Raw genomic sequence first — 12,722 nt, 5'->3', positions numbered from 1 at the left:
CAATAAAAATATATGTGTCTCAATTTTTTCTAGTGTCGAATAGTCTTAGTTATTGGCCGTTGAAATGCAGTGTACCGGTAGTGGCGTTTTGGCCGTTTAAGGGTTAATGTTGCTTTACATGGTTAAAAATCCAGTTGTTTGGTTGAAGATTTATAATTTTAGATGAAAATTCATCTCTTTTGTTGAAAATTTAACTATATATTTTGTTTCAGCTTCATTTTTTTAACATTCTCATCCTATAATAAGAAGGTATTGGTATTATGTAAAATTTCACTTTTTCGGTTTTTCTTCAAATCTCCACGTTTCGAGACCCAATGAGTCAGAAAAAACGATTTTTACGAAGGTGTTTGTCTGTCTGTATGTCAGTCTGTCTGTAGTCTGTGGTCTGTATTCTGTAGGCACGATAACTTTCGAAAAATTGATCAGACTAGATTTTGCTTTGGCACACTTTTTGAAGGCCTAAAAAGAAAGAACATGTTCGTAAACCAGCTATTTTGGATCAAAATTCAAAAAATGAGCGGATTTTCAAAATTTTGGAAACCACATTTTTTAAGAATTTCAAAATTCGATGAACGGTTATTCATAGTACTCAGAAATTCAAACAATTTATCCTTATGACTTTTCTATAAAAAAATTATCAGAGTTAGAGCAGTTTCAAAATAAAAAAATAGATAAAAAAATTAAATGAACATTTTAAGCCAAACAACGCAAGCTATAAAAAAAAGTAAAGAGAAGAAAAACGTTGCTTTTTGAAAGGCCTACAAAATTATCATAACAACTTTTTTAATTTGGTCGAAAAGTTGAAAATTCAAAATTTGAACATACCAAAAATAATGAAAAATCCAAAAATTCCATTTTTTGATCAAACTATGCAAGATAAGAAAAAATAAATGAGCTAAGATTGCGTGCCCTGGAAAGATCTACAAATTTGTTATGAATCACTTTTCGATTGAACGCGTAGTTTTTGTTTTTAGTCGTAAAAAACAACATTAAAAATGAAAAAATAAAAAAATGTTTTGGACTAACGACACAAGCTATGAAAAAAATGAGACAAAACTTGTTTATCCAAAAAAGAGCTATAATTTTTGATAGGACTACAGTTGTTCGCCTAAAAAGATCTATAAATTTATTATTGATCATTTTTCGATAGAACGAGTAGATTTTCTTTCAATCGTAAAAAATAAGATTAAAAATTAAAAAAATATAAAAACAAGGAAACAAGAATTAGTATGATTCAATTTTTATGCATACTATGAATTGTAATGATATAAATTTATTGAAATGATACATGTTTCAGCGCAGCTTAGAATACAATTGAATGCAAAATAAGAAACAAAGATAAAAATAATCATGATAAATACAATTTGCTCTTTCTTTTACAATATTTAAATAATCAATCCGAGGCAGAGTTACATAAAAAAATGTGTTATATTTGATATAAAAGTGTTGTGTATACTGTATGAAAGTTGACATTTTGAACAAAATTGAGTGCGAAACACAAGATACGTGATGAGAATGTGTTCGTTAAAGCCGAAAAGTCGAAAGAGCTTTCACAAAAGAGAGTTCACAATCACAAAATTACAGTTGTCCGCCCATTGACCTTTGATTCTAAAAGTTTTGTGCACGAATACGGAAGAAATGCATAGAGTGTGATTTCCATCAGTCGCGTGCCGTAGGTGCGCTCAAACTCTCGAGCTAAGCTCTTTTATTAAAAGATAATTCACAATCAAAAAAATACAGTGGTGGATGTTTTGAGTCTTAATTTAAAAAAGTTTTGCGAATCAGTTGTTTGGTTGAAGATTCATAATTTTAGATGAAAAGTCATCTCTTCCGTTGAAAATTTAACTACATATTTTATTTCAGCTTCTTTTTTTTGCAGAAAATTCCACAACTTGGTTCAAAAATGACTTTTTTGTTGGAAATTGAACTCTTTTGTTGAAAATTCGTTTTTTTAGAATGGTAGAAAATTCTACTATTTCGTTGAACCTTAACTTTTTTTTTGAAAATTAAAATTTTAGGTATGAAAATTTAACAATTTGGTTAATAAATAATTAAAATTTTTATTCAAAGTCTAATTTTTGATTTAAAAATGCAACTTTTTCTTTGAAAAGTGTTTGAGCTTCGTTTTTTCCACACAATTCTAATATTTCGGTAAAAAATTCAACTATTTGGTTGAAAATTAACTTTTTTGTTGGAAATTCATCTCTTTGGTTTAAAAAGTAGTCAAAAATTCAATTATTTGGTTGAAATATTAAATTTTCTGTTGAAAATTAATATTTTCAATATGAAAATGTTTTCATTTGTTTCAAAATCTATGTGTTTTGTTGAAAATTGGACTATTTTGGTAGAAAGTCCAACTATTTGGGTGAAAAGTAACTTATCTGTGGATGCAGTAATAATGATTTAGATGGTTATATAAAAAAGGATGAGAAAGAATAAGGGGAAGATTACCACAAGTTTACAAATGGTAGTTTTAAAATGTAAAGAGGAAAAATAACATAAAATTAAATTGTCGTAAATATGTCGTAACTATGTCGTAAAGACGTCATCAAATTTTGTGCCCACTGGGTTGATTGGAGTTTAAGGAACGAATGTATAACGGATAATAATACGAAAAATAATAAATTAAAAATAATCATTAATAGTAGAAGAGAGGTGGACGATAATGGGGGATTATGTGAACGGTTATATTCAGGAGAAACCAGAGGAGATGAGAGAACTGATGAAACAAGATAAACAAAAGATTGGAGATTTTAATGCGAGAACAGAGGAGGAAGAGAATGGGGTGGAAATCGAGGAAGAAAATTTAAAGACAAGAAATACTGAATGGGGAGGGGAAGAATTGGGAGATGGGAGGGTTTATCCTAAACGCAGATACAGAGGGGGTGAGGAAGGGGAATATACACGTTCAGGAGGAAAAAGGGGAACAGTAATTGATTATGTGGTAGTGGACGACGAGGTAAGAAACTAGAGGTAGCGAAAATTTTTTAATTCGGATTATTTTAACATAATAATAAAATTAGATGGAGAAAAGAGGAATAACAATGAGGCTAAATAAAAAGAACGAAAAAGTAAAAAGAACAGGAAGAGGTGATTATAGTCAATGGAAGCCCTGTTGAAAATTCCTATATAGAATTCTGTATAGAATCCTACATAGGAACTTTGCAAGAACCTGTACACGAATATATGAGGGTTTTTATGTGGGTTCTGAAGTATGTCCCCTTCCAGGAAAAGTGACAAGGATCTTATGTAAGTTCCTGTACAGTATGCGTGGTTCGAGTTCGTCGGATGAGTGGCTAGAAATTTTATCATACCTATATTGTCTAGCTTCGATGGCTGCTCGTGTTTGCGCACTCTTGGTTTATGTTTAGAAACTATCCAGTCGGCAGTTCAAGCGTTCCAATCCTCAAGGTTTGTGCTAATTTATAAATAAATCAAAATTAAATCGCACAAGTAAAAATTTTTCCCTGCACAAGTTTGTATGCAGGAACCTTTCTAATATCATGTTTCATTTTATATATGGAAATTATTCCTATGTATATAGGTCCCGGATAAGAACCTCTAAAGTGTCTAGGTAAGATCCTATATCATCTATTTCAAGATGACCAGGAAACTGTACAGAAACCTACATAAGATCCTTGTCACTTTTCCTTGAAAGAGTCATACGTTAGAACCCACATAGGAACCCTCATAGAATCATGTACAGGTTCTTGCAAATTTCTTATGTAGGACTCTGTACAGAGTTTTGTATAGAAATTTTCAACGGGAAGATAAAGAACTGTTTAAGGAAAAGGCCAGGGTATCAAAATGGAGGAAGGGTATGTAAACGAGCAGATGTAAATAATGATACGAGAAATAAAAAGAGCATTAGAGGCGCAGAAGGTTAGGACGGAAGAAGAGGTTTAGAATGTGGTAAAGTGAGAGACAAAAAGAAGGAAAAGAGTAAACCAGGTTATTGAGATGATAGAATGGAAAGAATATGTTATGAAATTACTAGAGTAGAGAGGAAAGTTAGGAAAGGAGGAACATATGGTAGGGAAACAGATGAGGAGGAGGACATTATAGAGGAGGAAATAGTCAGGTATTAAGGATAATGAAAGATGGACATGAACCTGACATAGATGAGAATAAAAATGAAATCTGGAAATATGGATTGGGGGTAGAATTAAAGGAATGGGCATGGATAAAATTTGCAAGAGAGTATTGAGAGGAGTGGGGTGGCCAGAGTTATGAGAGGAAGGAGTAGTTATGAAGCCATATAGTGAAGAAAGGCAAAGGGGAGTAGGTTAAAGATTATAGAGAGGAGTAGTGATACTAATGCCAAATTGTATAAAGTATATGTGACTGTTTTATCGGATAGGTTAAAGAAAAAAGTTGAGAAAAAGAAGATATAACCATTCAATTGCCTATGACAAAGCAAACGAACGCGTTCTCGGGTTGTGGATAGAGGGTCCCTGTACCGAGGGTTTCTGCTGAATATGGCTACAAAAATGAATAGGCAGTCGCGGACAATTGTCCAGGGGTGGTTCCGAAGGAATTAAGCCCCAAGCGGAGGTCTGAAAACCGTGCCGAAAGCTGAATGACACCTGGGTGAAGGTGTCCAGAACGGTGACTCTAGGATATCGGGCGACCTCTCAGAGTACGCAGCCTCATCCTTGCATGCGGGGCTCTACAAGGATGGACGAACCCCTTTCCCTAGCTTCTCGTGGGAACAACAATGACAACGCCAAACATAGTTATAGTAAGCGCGCTTCAAAACAACAGAACGCGCAGGGCTCCCGACAATGGGTCGGCCAACAATGCCGACCACTCTAGAGCTGGGAGAGCCAATGAAGATGGATTCAATGCGATGGATCGACGGAATCTCGGGACCTTTAGATGAACGAAACGACTAAATCGCGACTTGCTAGAGCACTACGATGCGAGTGTGGCCCCTGAACGGGGTTACATGGCACGACTCATGCATGCGGTGCACACGAATTCCGCTCACGGTTAGGATTTTACCTGCAAGCTTTCGGGCCCTCTTTATTTTCTTTCTGAATTCCGCTCGCGTTACCATTTATTTATACTGACCTACTGACTATATATGAATTTGCCTAGATTCAGCTTTGCACATATACTTTTATCTAGAGAATTTTTTTTTCAATTTTCAATTCATTTTGACTAATCAACCATTTTTTATATATCAACAAAAAAAACTTTATAAATAATTACACATCTTCACCATTTTTCAAACACAGACTCTATTTCCTTAGCAAAATCAACTAAAACTGTATTTTAAATTACTCTTTGTAATGATACTTTACTAATAGATAAGAAGAGTTAATTATTTAAACAATTTTTGTTCACTGACTCTTTATACCTGGAGGCCTTACGCTCGATAAAAAAACATCAAAATCCATTGGAAATTGTTTTGGAAACCAAATTTTATCTACAGAAATTCGATTCTGTGGGGGAAAAATTGCATAAAATTCATGTATTGCCCTGGTGGAAAATTTTTTTAACAAAAATGCACAAAAAATTTTAATCATTTTTACAGGAGTTCACAGATAAATACAGTAAATTACAATCAAAATTATAGGAAAGTACAACTGTTTTCTATTTTTAGGACGACTAGGTCGAAAAAGAAAAACTTTTTGACTGCAAATAAAAATTGAACAATTAAGAATGATTTGATCACGGTTCCTAAGATTAATAGATTCTAGAGGACACAAATGTTGTCATTTGAAGTTGCAAAAACTGAACTACAAATCAAAACACTCAAAGTGTAATCATTTTTAATCTTAAACTTTTAAATGAAAGCTCTAGATTTGTTATTCAAACGTTCGAAGATTTACGCGTATAAAATATAAAGTTCTAACACTTTGTTATGGAAAATGTCGTATTTTCGGTCAAAAATGCAACTGTTTGAAAGATAATCTTTTTGGTTGAAAATTGAACTGTTTTGTTAAAAATCTGTCTTTTTTCAAAAATAATTTATGATTTCAAATGATTTCCTAAAGTTTCGAAACATAACATGAAAGATTTCAAAGCAACATTTTTCATTATGACAACATCACAACATATTAGAAATAATTTTATTAAGATGAAGGGATACATAGAATGAAGCAAAATTAATATTTTTAAACATTTTTAATCGAAAATTGAGATCTATTTTTTAGTTAATTCTCTATTTATTAATTACGAAGAGTTATTACAGAAAACCACTGTAAATATTAGTTGTTTTAATACTAAATGAATTTTACATTGACTATGTTATAAGCAGATGTAATTATAACTTAACTGTAATAATAAGTGATTAAAATATTTTTTATAATCATTCTTTAATAACTAAACATTTTAATCAATGCTAATACCGTAGAAATTAAAAATTACGTCTAAGAATTGTTTATCAATTAGAATACCAAAAAAGTTGATCAAAGATATGTTTCTCAAAACTAACAACTGTTATGTCAACCGCATTATTAACGATTAAACTATATGTGTAAATATGTTGTCTGAATAATTAAATAAAGAGGGACACCATCGTGTGCCGAAATGTCTTAAACAATTGTAATCTAACTCGATTAATTTTTACTCGGCACCATAAATTTTTATAAATTAGAGTTGAAACAGATCCGAACTTTCAAGAATGAGAGCACTGTATGATTTAGTGTCTTTATTTATTAAATTTAGAAGAAATATTTGAAAACGAAACTCCAAACAATATGCTTCCAAAAATCGGTGTGAGCGATTCATTACAATTATAGAACAAAGTAATAAAAAGATGGAAAAGAGAGACAGTAGAGTCAATCGTTGTCACCGTTCTTTTTATAAACTATAATGTATATAGACATGCCTTATATAAATAAATATATACTTTATAATTTGAATTTATAAATAAAATATGAAAATTTTGTTTAAAAATGAATGAACTATTTTCACTTCAAACACCCGCTAATTCTTGTAAACCCTAATTTTTTCCATATAAGTGTCTTAAAAAAATAGCTTTAATTTGTTAAGAACTATATAATGACATAATACAATGATGATAATTATTATTAATTACAAAGATATTACAGAAATAAAGTTTTGTTCCATGCATTTGGTCCATTGTTTTCCCCTCAGTTTTCACCGATGAAGTGAAGTTAGGTGATGGTTGAAGTGAAAATACCTAATATGTTGTTACAGAATATTTTAAAATCTAAAAAATTTGCGAAACGTTATTTGAAATGTATTCTAATGGGAGGGGCATTTTTAAACCCCTTGAGCGGAGTTCGTGCTCACCAAAACTACCTACTTTTGACCCGAGCGCAATTCAGGATTTGTATTCGGAGGGTGGTTGACCGCGAGCGGAGTTCGTGTGCACCCGACTGCATGATCTGTGGTGCGAAAAACACCCGGAGTATCGCACTTTTCGCATCAACGTCTGCGAAACCATGCCGAAGTACTCCAAAAAAAAGGGCTATGTAAGCGGCACGCCTACTCTACCACAGCCAGAACAAGCCAGCAATAGAGAAAGAGAGGCGACATTACGCCCAGTCGCGGGCACCCTACCGATAGAAATATGAGTATATTCTAAAGATTCTCTAGGGTCAGAGAAGCTCAGAGAAATTCACCGCAGGCATTCAGGAAGATATATGTAAAGGTCCAGGTAGCTCCTTTAAATGTTTTAAAGGCTTTAAAATGTCCTTTCCGAAATTGAAATAGAAATACGATCATAAATAACAAGCAGAGATGCTGAAATTGAAATAAAAATTCGATCATAAATAACAATCAGAGAGGCTATATCAATAGAGTAGCCGACACTCAAGGGTCCTTTGTTAAGCTTTCGGATTAAAATTTCGAAGTTGATTTTTTAAATTTCATAGTTAACAGCTAATTTTTTTAAATGCTTAAAGTTGGAATTAATACAACGTTTCTCGTAAACGGAATGAGATACGCCAAAAAAGACAACATTTTTTAATTTAACTAGAAAATTGTATATTAGTATATAAGTTATTACTATAAATAAGTATAATGAGAAAATTCATCAATTAAAAAAAGTGTTAATAACTTGAAGAGAACTTTCAAAAGGGAGAGGCTAACTATTGTAAATAACTCTGCCCGCCCGGTAAGTGACGAATACCAAAGGAACATTATATTACCGTCGCACCACTCTTAGAAGGACCACTAAGAATACCTGAAAATGACTCAAATCCCTCAGACTATTTCAGAGACTAAATAATTCAAATCGTCTCTGCTTGTAGACTCAAATGGACCAGGCTATTTCGCTTGAGAATACTCAGAGATTTCTGTCGGAAGGGCAGGCATCCGATAGACGAAGAGGTTTAGACTAGAGCAGCGATTCCCAAACTAGAGCCGCCGGCCGATGAGGCTGCCGCCGGCAGGGGGATGCCACCCCGGGCCGGGCAGCCCCCGAGGGGGAAGCCAGCCCGGGCCCAGCCCCCCCCCCCCCCCCCCGATATGAGGACCCTTTAATTGTCATGACATTTAAGGCTGTTTCAATAACTAAAATCTTAAAGATATGGCTCAATTCCCAAACTTTTTATTCACTTTCTGGGGAGCGGCAGGGCCGCCACCCTCACATTTTTTCTCAATACCCAGCCGCCAAGGGAGGACACTTGACTGCTGCACTGCTTGACGCACCATGCTTTATGCCCGGGGTGGCATCCCCCGCCGGCGGCAGCCTCATCGGCCGGCGGCACTAGTTTGGGAATCGCTGACTTAGAGGATAGAGGAAGAGATGCTTTATGACCCGGAGAAACATATCAACACTTAGGTTTCTCTCAAAGCCTAAAGATTTGGTTGAAATGGATGACGAGATTCGTGGATATTTTTCCGAAGAATCCGTCCTCTGGACTATCAATTGTTGTGTGTATAATGCAGCGAGAGCTTTGGCCGATGCGAACCGTAAAACAAAACCAACTGTTGATCATAAGACCAAAAGACGAATGCATCATCTCGCCATAAAGATAGGCCATAAAGATAGGCATTCAGTGTTTGATTAACTACATCACATCTGGCAAGAATTTTAGGTATCACTCAGTAATTAAAGAGCTCAAAAACGTCATCTCTCATAAGACACAATGTTATTTATAAGGTACCCTAGACTTCTGAGATTTTAACTGAGTACTTTCGGTGATCATATTTAGATAGCGCGAAAGTTTAGTTGAAAGGATAATGAAAATTCTTGTAGCGATGGTACCTCCGTAACAAGTCAAAGCTTCTGACCATCTGGCAGCATATTCTTGAGAGAATACGGATACTATCTGACGCTAAGAGAAGTCTAGAGCGGAGAGAAAGTTGGGTCAGAAAAAAACAACAGTTCTCTCCTACCCATCTCGACTTTTCCAAGACCGTCCAGTTACTGTCGATCACCCGCCCAAACCAGAGGAGGTCGAAGTATTTTGGAGAGAAGTCTACGAAGTGCAGCGTAGACTGGATGAAGACTCAGATAACATAAATAGCTTCAAGGAGCTGTGTGATGCCCTCATAACACCACACTCGGCAGAAAATTTGGCGACGTCTTTACGACATCGTTACGACATCTTTACGACATATTTACGATATCCTATGACCGTGTTGTTTCGGTGTCTTTACGATATCGTAAAGACATCGTCAGATCATACGACATTTGTACGATATCGTAAAGACACATTAACGAAATTGACATATGATATTGTAAAGTTGTCGTAAAGATGTCGTCACGATGTCGTAAAGACGTCGCAAAATTTTCTGCCCACTGGGACCTGATGAAGAATGTCCATCCATCACTACCGAGGAGATAAAAAAAGTATTAAGAGGGATGATGAACTATTCCGCTCCGGGACCAGATGGTATCAAGACCTTCTGGTGGAAGAAGTTTCCTTCAACCCATCAGTATTTTGCCCGTATTTTCACCTCACATTTAAAGTCGAAAGAGCCAATTCCGGAGTGGTTGGTGGAAGGGTGCACAATACTCCTGCCGAAAATAGGCAACTTAGCTGACCCGAAGAATTACAGGCCAATCACTTGTCTGAACACACTGTATAAGATATTCACAGCTATCCTAAATGATAGGATTGTTCGGGTAATTGAACCTGTGTGGCAAGAAATGTATGAACAATGCGGCTCAAAGAAAGGCGTAGCAGGGTGTCGGGAGAACCTCTGCTCATCGATAGATGTGTCTGAAAAGATGCGGAATACTACCAGCGTGACCTATCGATGGCCTGGATTGATTACTGGAAAGCTTTCGATTCGACCTCCCTTAGACTCATCATCTGTCTTTTGGAAAGCTTAAAGGATCATCCGCAAATCGTGAGGTGCATAGAGAGATTGATGCCGCTTTGGAAAACCAGATTTACTATCTCGTCTGGAAAAAATCGTATGGCAACTAACAAGGTCACATTTCAGAGGTGTCTTTCAGGGCGACACCATGAACCCGCTCCCCTTTGGCCTCACATTCTTAGTGCTATTTCTAGCACTGCGCCATTCTTTCTGGGTACTTTTGCGGCAAACCTGCAGATCGAAAGTACAAGGTCACTCATGTATTTTACATGGACGATCTTAAGATCTATGCTAAAAACAAAGAGCAACTACATCTAGCTCTAGGGATTGTCGAACCAGATACTCAGGAAATAGGAATGGAATTTGGATTAGGTAAATGCGCCAAGGCTTATTTGAAGCGAGGAAAACTAAATGTCATCCCTGCGAAGACTCTGAGCTCGTCGATAGAAACGTTATACGGCACCTTTGCGCTGGAGAGACTTATACATACCTGGGCGTGCCACAGAGCCTCATTCAGCATGTGATATCTATAAAGGATACTCTCCGAAGCAGATACAAACGTCTCATCCGGCATATTTGGTCTTCCGAACTGTCGGCGACGAACAAAGTATCTGCAACGAACATACTTGCCGTCCCGGTAGTGTTCTATTCATTTGTAGTGGTACCATGGACGAAGAATGAGCAGCGGCGGAGGCTGCTGAAATACTCGAACTTAACCTCAGTATTAGGGATGAGCAAAATGCATCAAATCTTATCTACCTCGAGTACTCACTCCTGAAAGCCCGGATTAAGAAAGCACAAGAGAAAAACTTCCGTGAACAGCTCCTCGATAAAAGGATGCACGGCTTCTTCCATAAAAATGTCGAGGATGAGTCGATGTCGTGTGAGCTAACTTTTGCTTTCCTTAAATCACCCGGAATAAAGTCTGGCATAGAGGGTTTCATTTTGGCATGTTAAGACGGTGTCATTTCCACCTTAACATACCGTTGCCACATTTTGAGCTAAGAAATTCCCGATGATAGCTGCAGGGCGTGCCATGCACACCCCGAGCATTTAGTACAAATACTACCTAGTTGTCCAACTCATGCGGGAACAACCTACATCCAGAGGCATAATGCGGCACTAAGAGTGCTTTATTACCATCTGTGTCACTCTTACAGCATTAACCTTAATATCATTTCAAGGGAAATCGAGTCAATTGTCGAGAATGAGAAGTGCAGCATATACTGGAATTTATATTTTTGACCATTGTTCCTGTTGCACACTCGAGGCCTGACATGGTCCTTCTTTACTTCGAGAACCGCACCATGTTCGTTATCGAATTTTCGGCACCAGCTGGCGGGGAAAATGCAGAAGGCGGTCGTTTTTGGGTCGCTCCGTGTCCTCAGGGTGCACGAGACTTTTGCCGGATCGAGTATTGATTCCGTTACAGGCTGTAACTACCTACCTCACGGTCGTGAGACATGGTTGTGACTGACATTTTACCGCGATTTTGTTGGGATCGGGTGCAGTTTTTCAGATTAGCATCCGAAGGGCCTATGACAAAGCCACCGAACGCGTCCTCGGGTTGCGGATAGAGGGTCCCTGTACCAAGGGTTTCTGCTGAATATGGTTACCAAAATAAATAGGCAGTCGCGGAAAATTGTCCAGGGGTGGTCCCGAAGAAATTAACCCCCAAGCGGAGGTGTGAAAACCGTGACGAAAGCTGAATGGCACCTGGGTGAGGTGTCTAGAACGGTGATTCTGTGATGCCGGGCGACCTCTCAGAGTGCGCAGCCTTATCCTTGCATGCGGGGCTCTACAAGGATGGACGAACCCCTTTCCCTAGCTTCTCGTGGGAACAACAATGACAACGCCAAACATAGTTATAGTAAGTGCGCTTCAAAACAACAGAACGCGCAGGGCTCCCGACAATGGGTCGGCCAACAATGCCGACCAATCTAGAGCTGGGGCAGCCAATGAAAATGGATTCAATGCGATGGATCGGCGGGATCTCGCGAACTTTGGGTGGACGGAGCGACTGAATCACGACTTGCTAGAGTGCTACGATGCGAGTGTGACCCCTGAACGGAGTTACATGGCACGGCTGCATGCTCTGTGGTGCGAGAAACACCCGGAGCTATCGCACTTTTCGCAGCAACGTCTGCAAAACCATGCTGAACTACTCCGTAAAAGGGGCTGTGTAAGCGGAACGCCTACTCTACCACAGCTAGAACAAGCCGGCAACAGAGAAAGAGAGGCGACACTAAGACAAACCGCGGGCAGGCATCCAATAGATGAAGAGCGATGCTTTACGACCCGGAGAAAAATCAACACCAAGGTTTCTCTCAAGCCTAAAGATCTGGCAGAAATGGATGAGGAGCTTCGTGGATATTTTTCCGGAGAATCTGACCTCTGGGCTATCAATTATTGTGTGTATAATGCAGCGAGAGCTTCGGCCGATGCGAACCGTAAAACAAAACCAACGGTTGATC

Source organism: Belonocnema kinseyi, chromosome 2, assembly GCF_010883055.1.
Source record: "Belonocnema kinseyi isolate 2016_QV_RU_SX_M_011 chromosome 2, B_treatae_v1, whole genome shotgun sequence".
Lineage (NCBI taxonomy): Eukaryota > Metazoa > Arthropoda > Insecta > Hymenoptera > Cynipidae > Belonocnema > Belonocnema kinseyi.
The sequence above is the reverse complement of the archived record's forward strand: the minus strand, read 5'-3'. Positions refer to the sequence as shown.